Genomic DNA, 13,236 nt, shown 5'->3' on the forward strand with positions numbered 1-13,236 from the left:
CCCAGGGTGTGTCACTGGAGGGGGTGCTTGGTGGGCATTTTAACTAGGAATATTCTTGATCCCAGATGGAGGCCAGGAAAGGCTTCCACTTCCTAGGACCCTCTTCATTCCGTCAAGCTCACTCTCCCTTTTACAGGGAGGAGAAAGCAGGACTGGGATTTAAAATGTCCCACGGTAAAGAATCTGCCTACAGGCGAGAGACACCCGGCTCCCGGCGGCGCAGACGCGAGAGACGCCCGGCTCCCGGCGGCGCAGATGCGAGAGACGCCCGGCTCCCGGCGGCGCAGACGCGAGAGACGCCCGGCTCCCGGCGCTACCGACCACGTGCAGAATCGTGGCTGAGAGGAGCTGCCCCGCGCCCAGGGTTAGGGCGGTGGCCGAGAGGAGCTGTACCACGTCCAGGAGGCGGTGGCTGCTTGGGCACCAGAGGGCCGGGAGGAGCTGATCCACATTCAAAGCAGGAGGGGCGGCCTTGAGGAGATACCCCTCGTCCAAGGTAAGCTGCAGCGGCTGCGCCTTGCTGGAGCAGCTGGGAAGAGATACTCCACGACCAAGTGGAATATAAGAATCCAGTGTTCTGGGGAGGAAGGAACAAGACGGCGAGACCACTTTCTTCCCCACAAATTCATCAGAAGAACATTTGAACGTGGAGTAAAGTCCACAAAACAACTTCTGAATACTGGCAGAGGACATCAGGCTCCCAGAAAAGTAGCCCATTGTCTTCTAAAGGAAAGAGAAGAAATCCAGCTCCACCCACCAGAACACTGACACATGCTTCCCTAACCAGGGAACCCGGACAAGTCACCTGTCCAACCCCACACACAGCGAAGAAACTACATAATAAAGAGAACTCCACAAACTGCAAGAAGAGGAAAAGGACACCCCAAGCAAAGCAATATAAGCAAGATGAAGAGGCAGAGGAATACCCAGCAAGTAAAGGAACAAGATAATTGCCCACCAACACAAACAAAAGAAGAAGATATAGGGAATCTACCTGATAAAGAATTTCGAATTTTGATGGTGAAAATGATTCAAAATCTTGAAAGCAAAATGGAGTTACAGATAAATAACCTGGAGAAAAGGATTGAGAAGATGGAAGAAAGATTTAATAAGGACTTAGAGGAAATAAAAAAGAGTCAATATACAATGAATAATGCAATAGATGAGATCAGAAACACTCTGGAGGGAACAAACAGTAGAATAACAGAGGCAGAAGACAGGATAAGCGAACTAGAAGATAGAATTGTAGAAATAAATGAAACAGAGAGGAAAAAAGAAAAACGAATTAAAAGAAATGAGGACAATATTAGAGACCTCTGGGACAATGTTAAACGCTCCAACATTCGAATCATAGGAGTCCCAGAAGAAGAAGACAAAAAGAAAGACCATGAGAGAATACTTGAGGAGATAATAGTTGAAAACTTCCCTAAAATAGGGAAAGAAATAATCACCCAAGTCCAAGAAATCCAGAGTCCCCAACAGGATAAACCCAAGGCGAAATACTCCAAGACACATATTAATCAAATTAACAAAGATCAAACACAAAGAACAAATATTAAAAGCAGCAAGGGAAAAGCAGCAAATAACACTCAAGGGGATTCCCATAAGGATAACAGCTGATCTTTCAACAGAGACTCTTCAGGCCAGAAGGGAGTGGCAAGATATACTTAAAGTGATGAAAGAAAATAACCTACAGCCCAGATTACTATACCTAGCAAGGATCTCATTCAAATATGAAGGAGAAATCAAAAGCTTTACAGACAAGCAAAAGCTGAGGGAATTCAGCATCACCAAACCAGCTCTCCAACAAATGCTAAAGGATCTTCTATAGACAGGAATCACAGAAAGAGTGTATAAACTTGAACCCAAAGCAATAAAGAAAATGGCTACGGGATCCTACTTTTCAATAATTACCTTAAATGTAAATGGGTTGAATGCCCCAACCAAAAGACAAAGGCTGGCTGAATGGATACAAAAACAAAACCCCCATATATGTTGTCTACAAGAGACCCACCTCAAAACGAGGGACGCATACAGACTGAAAGTGAAGGGCTGGAAAAAGATAGTCCATGCAAATAGAGACCAAAAGAAAGCAGGAGTAGCAATACTCATATCAGATAAAATAGACTTTAAAACAAAGGCTGTGAAACGGGACAAAGAAGGAAACTACATAATGATCAAAGGATCAATCCAAGAAGAAGATATAACAATTATAAATATTTATGCACCTAACATAGGAGCACCGCAATATGTAAGACAATTACTAACAAGTATGAAAGGGGAAATTAACAATAACACAATAATAGTGGGAGATTTTAACACCCCACTTACATCTATGGATAGATCAACTAAACAGAAAATTAACAAGGAAACACAATCTTTAAATGATATAATAGAAGAGTTAGACCTAATAGATATCTATAGGACATTTCACCCCAAAACAATGAATTTCACCTTTTTCTCAAGCGCACACGGAACCTTTTCCAGGATAGATCACATCCTGGGACATAAATCTAGCCTTGGTAAATTCAAAAAAATTGAAATCATTCCAAGCATCTTTTCTGACCACAATGCAGTAAGATTAGATCTCAATTACAGGAGAATAACTGTTAAAAGTGCCAACATATGGAGACTGAACAACACGCTGCTGAATAATGAACTAATCATAGAAGAAATCAAAAGAGACATCAAAATATGCATAGAAATGAATGAAAATGAAAACACAACAACCCAAAACCTCTGGGACACTGTAAAAGCAGTGCTAAGGGGGAAGTTCATAACAATACAGGCATACCTCAAGAAACAAGAAAAAAGTCAACTAAATAACCTAACTCTACATCTAAAGCAACTAGAAAAGGAAGAAATGAAGAACCCCAGGGTCAGTAGAAGGAAAGAAATCATAAAAATTAGGGCAGAGATAAATGCAAAAGAAACAAAAGAGACCATAGCAAAAATCAACAAAGCCAAAAGCTGGTTCTTTGAGAAGGTGAATAAAATTGACAAACCACTAGCCAGACTCATCAAGAAACAAAGGGAGAAGAACCAAATCAATAAAATTAGAAATGAAAATGGAGAGATCACAACTGACAACACAGAAATACAAAGGATTATTAGAGAATACTATCAGCAATTATATGGCAATAAAATGAATAACCTGGAAGAAATGGACAAATTCCTAGAAAAGTACAACTTTCCAAAACTGAACCAGGAAGAAATAGAAAATCTGAACAAACCCATCACAAGCACGGAAATTGAAACTGTAATCAAAAATCTCCCAGCAAACAAAAGCCCAGGTCCAGACGGCTTCACAGCTGAATTCTACCAAAAATTTAGAGAAGAGCTAACACCTATTCTACTCAAACTCTTCCAGAAAACAGCTGAGGAAGGGAAACTTCCAAACTCATTCTATGAGGCCACCATCACCCTAATCCCTAAACCTGGTAAAGACCCCACAAAAAAAGAAAACTACAGGCCAATATCACTGATGAACACAGATGCAAAAATCCTTAACAAAATTCTAGCAATCAGAATCCAACAACACATTAAGAAGATCATACATCATGACCAAGTGGGCTTTATCCCAGGAATGCAAGGATTCTTCAATATACGCAAATCAATCAACGTAATACACCACATTAACAAACTGAAAAATAAAAATCATATGATTATCTCAATAGATGCAGAGAAAGCCTTCGACAAAATTCAACATCCATTTTTGATAAAAACTCTCCAGAAAGTGGGAATTGAAGGGACATACCTCAACATAATAAAAGCTATATATGACAAACCCACAGCAAACATTATCCTCAATGGTGAAAAACTGAAAGCATTTCCCCTAAAGTCAGGAACAAGACAAGGGTGCCCACTCTCACCACTACTATTCAACATAGTTCTGGAAGTTTTGGCCACAGCAATCAGAGCAGAAAAAGACATAAAAGGAATACAAATTGGAAAAGAAGAAGTAAAACTGTCACTGTTCGCTGATGACATGATCCTCTACACAGAAAACCCTAAAGACTCTACCAGAAAACTATTAGAGCTAATCAATGATTACAGCAAAGTTGCAGGATATAAAATCAACACACAGAAATCCCTTGCATTCCTATACACTAATAATGAGAAAATAGAGAAATTAAGGAAACTATTCCATTCACTGTTGCAATGAAAACAATTAAATACTTAGGAATATATCTACCTAAGGAAACAAAAGACTTGTACATAGAAAACTATAAAACACTAGTGAAAGTAATCAAAGAGGACACGAATAGATGGAGAAATATACCGTGTTCGTGGATTGGAAGAATAAATATTGTAAAAATGAGTATACTACCCAAAGTAATTTATACATTCAATGCAATCCCTATCAAGCTACCAACAATATTTTTCACAGAACTAGAACAAATAATCTCACAATTTGTATGGAAATACAAAAAACCTCGAATAGCCAAAGTAATCTTGAGGAAGAAGAATGGAACTGGGGGAATTAACCTGCCGGACTTCAGGCTCTATTACAAAGCCACAATCATCAAGACAGTATGGTACTGGCATAAAGACAGAAATATAGATCAATGGAACAAAATAGAAAGCCCAGAGATAAACCCACGCTCCTATGGACACCTTATCTTCGACAAAGGAGGCAAGAATATAAAATGGAGAAAAGACAGTCTCTTTAACAAGTGGTGCTGGGAAAACTGGTCAGCCACTTATAAAAGAATGAAACTAGAACACTTCCTAACACCATACACCAAAATAAACTCAAAATGGATTAAAGATCTAAATGTAAGACCAGAAACTATAAAACTCCTAGACGAGAACGTAGGCAAAACACTCTCCGACATAAATCACAGCAGGATCCTCCAAGACCCACCTCCCAGAATATTGGAAATAAAAGCAAAAATAAACAAATGGGACCTAATTAAAATCAAAAGCTTCTGCACAGCAAAGGAAACTCTAAGCAAGGTGAGAAGACAGCCTTCAGAATGGGAGAAAATAATAGCAAATGAAGCAACTGATAAAGGATTAATCTCCAAATTATACAAGCAGCTCCTGCAGCTTAATTCCAGAAAACTAAGTGACCCAATCAAAAAAATGGGCCAAAGAACTAAACAGACATTTCTCCAAAGAAGACATAAAGATGGCTAATAAATACATGAAAAAATGCTCAACATCCCTCATCATCAGAGAAATGCAAATCAAAACCACAATGAGATACCATTTCACACCAGTCAGAATGGCTGCTGTCCAAAAGTCTACATGCAATAAGTGCTGGAGAGGGTGTGGAGAGAAGGGAACCCTCTTACACTGTTGGTGGGAATGCAAACTAGTACAGCCACTATGGAGAACAGTGTGGAGATTCCTCAGAAAACTGGAAATAGAACTGCCATATGATCCAGCGATCGCACTCCTGGGCATACACACCAAGGAAACCAGAATTGAAAGAGACACATGTACTCCAATGTTCATTGCAGCACTGTTTATAATAGCCAGGACATGGAAGCAACCTAGATGTCCATCTGCAGATGAATGGATAAGAAAGCTTTGGTACATATACACAATGGAGTATTTCTCAGCCATCAAAAAGAATGCATTTGAATCAGTTTTAATGAGGTGGATGAAATTGGAGCCAATTATACAGAGTGAAGTAAGCCAGAAAGAAGAACATCAATACCGTATATTAACGCATATATATGGAATTTAGAAAAATGGTAATCTGAACCCTGTATAAGAGACTGCAAAAGAGACATAGGCATTTAGAACAGTCTTTGGGACTCTGTGGGAGAGGGTGAAGGTGGAATGATTGGAGAGAATGGAATTGTAGCATGTATATTATCATAAGTGACCAGTCCAGGTTCGACGCATAAATTTTCCTCTGTTCATTTCTTTGCATTTGTGCTTTTTTAATAAAATTCTTTTTTAGAAATAAAAAAAAATAAAAAAAAAAAAAGAATCTGCCTACAATGTAGGAGACTTGGGTTCGATTCCTGGGTCAGGAAGATCCCCTGGAAAAGGAAATAACAACACACTCCAGTGTTCTTGCCTGGAGAATCCCATGGACAGAGGAGCCTGGTGGGCTACAGTCCATGGGGTCAGACACGACTTAGTGACTAAACCACCACGGGATAGCATCAGATGATGTCACCAGAAGAAAATGTCCTCCACTGGGGGCTGGGGACCAATGAGCAGAACCAGGGCTGTGCTGGCTCCCAGACTCTGCCTCCTGTTCCCCTCCTTGATGCCACTCCCTTCCCTTATCCAGGCTTGAGACTTGTGAGCCTGATGCCAAACAGAGACACACATGGCACTGTCGGGGGAGGTCTTCTGCCCTGCCCAGGAAGACCTGTGGGACCGTAGGTGAGGGCTGCAAAAGCACAGAAAGGAGGTGAATCCCTTCCCCCAACTGAACTCCTTAGTCATCACCATCCTCAGTCCACCTTCCCCTCTGAGCAACTCGAGCCTTTGGGCTCACAAGACGTGAGAGGTGAGTCACCGAGATCTCAGAAGGTCCCAGAAAGCCTCGCCGGCATTGTCATTTTCTAAAATGAGGAAACCGAGGCCCCCAAATGTTAAGCAATGTGTCCAGTCAACTGTACTTTGGGAAGAGGCCCAAATGTGCCAAAACTGTCTTGGGATTTCCCTGTTGTGGGGAAATTTCTGATGCCTCCCCTTGGCTGTAAGAGACCACATCCACAGGACCAGCTTTGGAAGCTGACGCAGTCACTTTTGGCCCTGTAGATTCAACTCAAAAAGTGAACCCAGGACATGAGAGCTAAGCTGTGTCACATGGGGTTGGAACTTTGTTTTAAAAATAAATTTAAGTTGTGCTTGGCTGTGCGCGGTGAACAGGTTCCTTCCATGCCTCAGTGCTCAGGCCAGCTGGTGTGGGTGGTGGGACACACCCAGACTCCCCTCAACCTCTGCAGGACTGCTTCTGAAACCTTCTGCACTGTGAAAACAGCCCTTCCCCCAAACCCAAGCAGGTCGCTCGCACCCCAAAGTGTAAGCTCCCTTTCATGGTCACATGGCCCATTAAGGCCAGTTGGTTGCTGTCAAAAACAACCACACAAAAAAGGAAAAACATTTTTATATGAGGAAGAACTGAGTTTATCTCTTAGGGAAGCTATTTTATAAGGCAGGATTACTCACCCCTGCTTTGCTTAGTTTATAAGCATCAGTGACAAACAAATAGGATAGTTTGAAGATTCAAAGAATTATACAAATTCTAAACACGAAGCATTAAGAATTTATGCAAATACATATAAAAGGTTAACTCGGGATAACGATGTCCATAGGTCATTCCAAAATACTATTCTCTTTGATTTCAAGCCTTTTGTGGCTTCCCTGCTGGCTTAGAATCTGCCTGCAATGCTGGAGACCTGGGTTTGGTCCCTGGGTTGGGAAGATTGCCTGGAGAAGGAAATGGCAACCCACTCTGGTATTCTTGGCTGGAAAATCCCATAGATGGAGGAGCCTGGCGGGCTACAGTCCATGGGGTCACAAAGAGTCGGACACGAGTGAGCAACTAACTTTAATTTTATCTTTGTATCTTGGACCTCTGGGTCCTGGAGACACTTAGCTGGATCTGAACTCTGAGTTTCTCTGAATCCATGTCCAATGCCCACCACTCTATCTTGCCATAAGTCTTGACTGACCTTTTATTGTTAAAACAGACAGAGGATCACAGAATGACAGGGAAATGGTGCAATCACCTCATTAGAAATGGGGAAATGGATATGAAGCCCACAATGGAAATAATATTATGCCCCCTCCAGACTGGCAAAAGTTAAAAAGACTGAAAATAATAAATTGCTGAGAATGAGGGCAATAGTCACCTTCCTTTACTGCCAGCAGGTGCATTAATTGGTTCAATCATTTTGGAAAACAATTTGGAATTCTCTACTGAAACTGAACCTATTTATTCCCTGAGTCAGCGATCCACTTCAAGATATACAAAATGCATGAATTCTGCACCTGTAACGTGTGTGGGGATGTTTATATCAGCTTTATCTGTCATTATCAAAAACTGCAAACAAGCTAAGTATCTGCTGAGTACAGAGTAAGTCAGTCTTGGGGTATTCATCCCACAGAATGTCATGGATAAAACGAATAAACAACAGTGATGCAAAGCACAAGTGACTCTCATAAGAATAAATGGACACTGTGATTCTATTCGTATGAAGTTCCCAGATAGGTAAATTTGAACGATTTCATTGAGAAATGTATACCTAGGTGGTAAAAAGTGAAAGAAAAAAGAGCTCTGGCTCTTTTCTAGAGCCAGAGCATGTTGGACACAAGGATACATAAAGTGATGTCCTCTCCGGGATGGGTGTGAGTGAGGGGCCTTCTCTAATGCTGCTCCTATTTTAGTTTTTGACTTTGGTAGCATCTGCTTGATAATTATTCACTAAGATACATGTATAGAGTGAGGCTGTCTTGTGTGTGCTGAATATTTCATGAGAAAAATGGCATTAAAAGAGAGCTGGTGTGAGACAGAAATAGATCAGTGATTTCTGTACAGGCACACACTTCCTTGAGGATACCCCTGAGAACAGGCCCTGCAGGAGTCTCTCTCGTAGAGCTCCAGACAGGCAGCCTGTGCCAGCTCCCGGGACACCAGTGGCAACAGCTACCTGGTGAGTACAGTTTAAGGACCAGCAGGCACAGGGACAGGCCGTGGACATGCAGCCTAAGCGGCCCCTGAGGCAGCTGGCAGGAAACGAGGCAAAGAAGGGAAACCCACAGGCCCAGCATCTGTAGGTGGCAGAGACCAGAGGCTTGGTGACACTAACGGCTAGCCACTGTGAGGTGTCTGCTGGTTGGCTGCAGGCAGATCCTGGGCTGGCTTATTTTTAATCTAACATACGGAAAATACGGGTTTGGAAATTGAAGTTGCTCCTCCTCCTCCTGGCCCTGTCTTGTTCCTCAGAAAGACCCCCACTGTCCTGGGACATCCATCGGGTTTGTCACGTGAGTGCCCAAAGCAGAAAGAGCAAAGGCTAGTCTTGCAGCCTATCTTGAGGTTGACCACCTTCTGGATCAACTACCTACAGCATGCTCCCAGAAGCCCCAGAATAATTTTTTTCCAGGGAGTCTCTTGGAAGAAGCAGACAGAAGAAGCCAAGACAAATCTTGGCTCACGACAGATTTGTGTTTTGCTGTTACAAGGTGTGGGACTTCAGTGCTTTCAAACTGTGACGCTGTCCTAACTGGCCTTAAGATTGACTTGAGGTCCCTGTTGAGATAGCAGGAGATCCACCTTGCCTCCAAGGGTAGACCGTCTCAGGCTCTGCCATGAGCAGGTTTTGTACATCACAGACATGGGGCACGAGGCAAAACTGAGGTCAGGAGAGTGTTCATTCTGCCAGACGCAGCCTGGAGGGGCTCCCCCTTCCTATGACTCCCTGGATCAGAGAAAACATGTGGTAATGATGCCCAGACATTCACAGGGAAGTAAGGACCCAAGCAGCAGTAGGACCTTCAAGGTGACCCTCACCCACCAAGGTCTGGGGCCATGGCATTGTGTCTGCTGCAGACAGAACAGAACAGCTGGGGCACAGCCTGTCCTACCAGGCATTCTCACTGTCTGAGTTTTTTTTTTTTTTCCCCATGTCAGAGCAGAGCATGGCTGGCTGGGGGGAAAGGAGGGCGCTGGGGATGAGCTGTATACCTACAGCCTGGATGGGAGGTTCAGAGAGACATGGTTGGGGGGCTCCCTTCCAGAGCTGATGCTGTATCAGGTGGTCAGATACTGCAGCATGGGGCCCGCCAGTGGCTTCTTTAGAGAGGAGCTGGGAGCGGGGGAGAAGATATGGGAGTGGCATGCTCAGAGGTATGTGTGCTCAGTTGCATCCAACTGTTTGTGCCCCCATGGACTGTAGCCAGCCAGGCTCCTCTGTCCATGGGATTTTCCAGATAAGAATACTGGAGTGGGTTGTCATTTCTTGCTCCAGGGGATCTTCTTGACCCAGGGACTGAACCCATGTCTCCTGCATTTCCTGCACTGGGCAGATGGATTCTTTACTATTGAACCACCTGGGAAGCCTGCTCAATAGTGTGCTTGCCAGCATAACGCCAAGAGCATCCTTGGATTCAGGAGAGGTACCAGCCTTAATGATCCACAGAACGGAAAAGAAAATGCAACTTCTGGGAGCTTCTGTCTCGCACTTCAGCAAAATTTAGGCACATGAGACATCCACACATGCGGTGAAAGCAGGATCAGTATGGGACATAGGTCCAAATGCAGGGCCACGCCAAGCTCTTCTTTCACACATCTGCCTTTTAAAAAGTTTCATCACAAACTCCCCTCTCTCTCCCTCCGTTCTAATTCATGAGGTGAAACCAGGTCACACTGCTTCTCCTCCAGCTTCACGGGGACCTTGATCAGACTGACGAAGAGATACTCACATCAGTCCACAACCCCCTTTAAACTTTTCACTTCAGACAGGCCATGACTCTATGCTGACCTACAGCTGCAGAGCCACAGGTGCCGAATGAAATGGCACACTTGGATCCCTGATGGCAGCACATGAGAGCACCCAAAGAACTCAGCTCTTACTGTGGGCATATGAGGGTCACGCAGTCTCATTCATCAATGAACAAAAGTAAGGTGTTTTTCTTAAACCCACAAACTGCTTTTGAAATGTAGGTATATAAGAAAAAAGTGAGCTATAACTTGAGCAGGGAAGAGTGAGTGACAAATAAGAAAAAAAATGTGTTTCACCTAATGACAAATACCAATATCAGTACTGGCGTGGGCACAGGGAGAACATCCCATTCTTGGGGTCAGCAGCAAGGTGAGCATCTGAACCTGGGATTCCCACAACGAAGCAAGGACCATGAAGAAGAAAACCTCTTCAACCCCGGAGGACAGTGTCCCTGGCACAGAGCACTCAGGAGTCCCACAGGTGAATATCAATCAAATATAAGCTCAAAAGATCACCCTAAACCAAAGGAAACAGGAGTTATGAGGGCAGGAAGAGAAAGAGAGCAGGAGAGACATAGATTTATACACTAAGGACTTTCTGTATTGAAATCATTAGATTTAGAATATAAGCTAATTATACATGAAATGCTCAAAAAAACAAATGAGGGACTCGCAAAAACTAGCAAGCAATAAGATGCTCTCAAAAAGGTATAGGACTATTTGAGAAACAACCAGAACAAACAGGACTGCTAGAAATTTTTTAAAAATATAACTGATGGAAAAAAACAGTGGATGAGTTTAAAGTAGATTAGATATAGAGGAAGTGAATATTAATGAACCAAAAAACAACCCAAGAACACTAAATAGTGCAGCACACAGAGAAAAGGCAGCAGAAAACAAGAAAGAATAGAGGCTGGAGTAACGTCTAAAATATGTTTAAAGCAACTTATGAAGGAAGAAATGATAAGAAAGAAGGATAGTAATATTTGAAAAGAAATAGACGACTGTTTTCTAGAACTGATGAAAGAAAAAGATTCATAGTTGCAGGAAGCACAACTATAGGACAACCACTGGCTGAGCTTTAAACACATGACCTTGTTCATCTCGATTAACAAGTCAGAGAGCACACCAGTTTTCCCCTTTTATCATTCAGTAAACTGAGGTCAGAGAGATTAATTAGGCTGTCTAAATCACAGAGCTATTAAATGGTTGTGCTTGTCTGAACTTAAGTTTCTACAAACAGAAGCAGTTTCAAGGTTAACTATGTCTCAATCAATCAAATAAAACAAAACAGAAACATTCCTTACCGCACATATACTTAAAGATCCTCCAATGAACTTGGAATATCTCAAATTATCACTATTCTTAGTTTTGCTTAGGTAGGCATTGGGCATCTTGAACAGGCTCAGATGTGGTCCCCAGACCAGCATCACTTGGGAACTTGTCAGAAATCCAAATTTCTGAGTCATAACCCAAACTTAAGTGAGTTAAAAACTGGGTGGGGGGGGGTTGTGGTTTGACCCAGCAATCTATGCTTTAATCAGACTCCAGGTGATTTGCGCACAAACAGAAGGTTGAGAACCACTGCTTACATCATCTGCTCTGGACTTAGTATCCATCCTGTGGACCCTATTCTTCATCCTTTCTCCTAGCTTACATTTGTTTCTTGCTCATAGGGAAAACAAGCATATATTCTTACAAGCTATCTCAACGTCTCTGAAAAATGTGTCACATTCTGAATACATTTTTTTTTTTTCCTGGCTACCTTATACTGAATTGTACTTACGCTGAAAAAGATACCTCATAGCCCTTTTCAAAGAGAGGCATCCACGGGCCTCCCAGTCCATCTGATGGACGGGGACAGGGGAGGGGAGAGGGCATTAGTGAAAGGTATTGTTCTAAGATTCAGGGGTGGCAGGTAATATGTTATCTGGTGTCCCCAAGCCAGGTCTATCCTGGACAAGGACCACGTGGTTTTGCAGACCTCTGATTCTGGGTGGACACAACCTTTACCCTTAGAAAGGCATCGTCAACAAATCTTCCAGTATCCAGCTGTGTACAGAATGGGGTACACCCTCATCAGACCATCTATACATGCTGCCCATTTCTTTACCTGTAAGTTCTCCTGGAGGGCTTCCCACAGGGCCCCGAAACGGAAGAGGCATGAATAAGTGAATGCGTGTGTGTGTGCATAATTTGTGCACCCGTGTGTGCAAGGGAGGCGAGGGTGTGAGGGGCATGGGGCTACAGTGAAAGTCAATAGAGTGGGCGGTGGGAGGGAGGAAACGATGAGAGGGTGACTCTCCTGGAAAATGGCTAATGAGGAAGGGATGACGCAAAGATCAAAGGGCTTATTTCTCCTTGAAAGGCATGAAGAAGGAAGGTCTGGGGCACCTGGATTTCAGATGCAGAGCACGTAAGAGGACTCAGTTGCTCCACCGGGTTGAGTGGGAAGATGATTGTGGAGGGCCTGAGAAGGGCAGATGGCACCACTACTTGGTACCTGCTCGGAGGTCTCTGCACTCTCTTCTTCCTCGGCATACAGGACCCCGGGGTACCCGCGATGATTTTTGACGTATTAACAAGTTGTCATGGGAAAGGAGCAGGTGGAGGAGTCCCACCCATCACATGCAACAACCACAGGCCAGCTCAGGGTGCTGGGGCCCACCCCAAGTGCAGGAGCTGTAACGCTCTATAACCTCAGGACTGGGGAAGCCCACAGGCCACAACTCTCGCCCTCCTCACACGCTCCCCAGCACAGGTGGCTCTCAGACCCTTGGACTCCAGCTCCCCTGGGCTTCCTCTTGGCCTCAGTC

The 13,236-nt window shown here is 43.5% G+C and overlaps 1 protein-coding gene across 6 annotated transcripts in view; it reads right to left on the reverse strand.

Annotated features, from left to right (window-relative positions):
* SYK (spleen associated tyrosine kinase) overlaps positions 1-13,236 on the reverse strand; it is a 124,940-nt gene that overhangs the window by 44,322 nt on the left and 67,382 nt on the right. The gene's annotated exons all lie outside the window — the stretch shown is intronic.

This window comes from Moschus berezovskii, chromosome 7, assembly GCF_049115385.1.
Source record: "Moschus berezovskii isolate FMDL1 chromosome 7, NW_MosBer_1.0, whole genome shotgun sequence".
NCBI classification, from domain to species: domain Eukaryota; kingdom Metazoa; phylum Chordata; class Mammalia; order Artiodactyla; family Moschidae; genus Moschus; species Moschus berezovskii.